Source organism: Cucurbita pepo, unplaced genomic scaffold (genome assembly GCF_002806865.2).
Source record: "Cucurbita pepo subsp. pepo cultivar mu-cu-16 unplaced genomic scaffold, ASM280686v2 Cp4.1_scaffold003224, whole genome shotgun sequence".
NCBI classification, from domain to species: Eukaryota; Viridiplantae; Streptophyta; class Magnoliopsida; order Cucurbitales; family Cucurbitaceae; genus Cucurbita; species Cucurbita pepo.
This window is the reverse complement of record NW_019649238.1, coordinates 1-1,223: the sequence shown is the minus strand read 5'-3', so window position 1 is coordinate 1,223 and position 1,223 is coordinate 1. Positions and strand designations below refer to the sequence as shown.

The 1,223-nt window shown below is 32.1% G+C and overlaps 1 long non-coding RNA gene across 1 annotated transcript; it reads left to right on the top strand.

The window, feature by feature from the left end:
• Window positions 1–6: 6 nt before the first annotated feature.
• On the top strand, window positions 7–1,213 carry LOC111786887. Its single transcript, XR_002813841.1, has 3 exons — window positions 7–244; window positions 980–1,018; window positions 1,095–1,213. It is a non-coding gene; the product is annotated as an uncharacterized LOC111786887 (long non-coding RNA).
• Window positions 1,214–1,223: the final 10 nt, after the last annotated feature.

The window sequence follows — 1,223 nt, the reverse complement described above, 5'->3', positions numbered from 1 at the left end:
GATTCTTTCCCGCAGGTGAGCGATTTGGTGAACTCTTCTGAGATATTGAAGGCCATTAAAGAGGGATTTGAGGTGAGATTGAAGAAGGATAGCGGCGGATGTGGAATTTGTGAAGAGTCCAACGGCGTTTGCGGTTACGATTGGAGTTTGAATCAGACGACTTGCTATTGTCGCCACGGTGCTTATAATGATAACGGAGCTTGTCAGAGTACGCCGGCCGGTGGAAGTCCGTCGTCTTCTCCAGGTACGCAGCCCTAATTCGAATCCTTTGACTGGATCTTCCTCAACCGGATTTTGCTCTGTCTGACCTTTTCGCCTTCAACTTCCCAATAAATACTCCGCCGGCCAGAAAATTAAAAAAAAAAAAATTAAAAAAATGGGGATTTAAAATAAAATAAAATAAAACAAAACGTATATTCATTTTAATTAATTTTTGTTTTTTTCTTTAAGAATATTAGCTTAATTTATCTTTTTTTAGGTTTACTAAAATTTTAAATTAATTACTTTTTTTTATTTAATAAAAAAATATCATCCCATTTTATGGAAATTAAATATTCTATAGGAATTTCCTAAATATATCTAATTATTGTAAATTAGTAATATTTTTACTAATACTTTATAATAATTAAATATATATTAATATAGAGTTAGGGAGGTATCAACAAATATAAGCAAAATATTTCATCTTATAAAATTATTTCATTTTTGTTAAATTAAAAAATATATAATATTAAGAATTACTATTATTTTTAAGTATATTATAAACACATTTATTAAATTAGGTTTTATCTTCTTCTTGTAACAACTCAAATCCACCTCGTTTTAACCGGTTACGCATTTTCTGTTAGTGAGATGTTTCTATACTTTTATAAAAAATTATAAAAAATGTTATGTTTCCCTTTCCAAGAGATGATCTTTATTATATTTTTCAGACACTTATATAAGTTTAAACTGATTAAGTTCGGATGTTGTGCCATAGGTGGGAGTGATGACTCCAACAACACATCCCTGATTATAGGTATGAATTGCTTGTTACACATGTGTGTGTGTGTACATGAACTTGAAGATGAACTGATGTTAGTTTTCATGTCCAGGCCTTTCTGTTGGAGGGGCAGCTGTATTAGGCTTGTGCTTGGGATGCTGTGTCTTCTGCATTAAACGACGAAAGAAAACGCATGTCCTGAAGTTGAAAACCCAAGATCTTCCTTCGCCTCCTTCAAGCG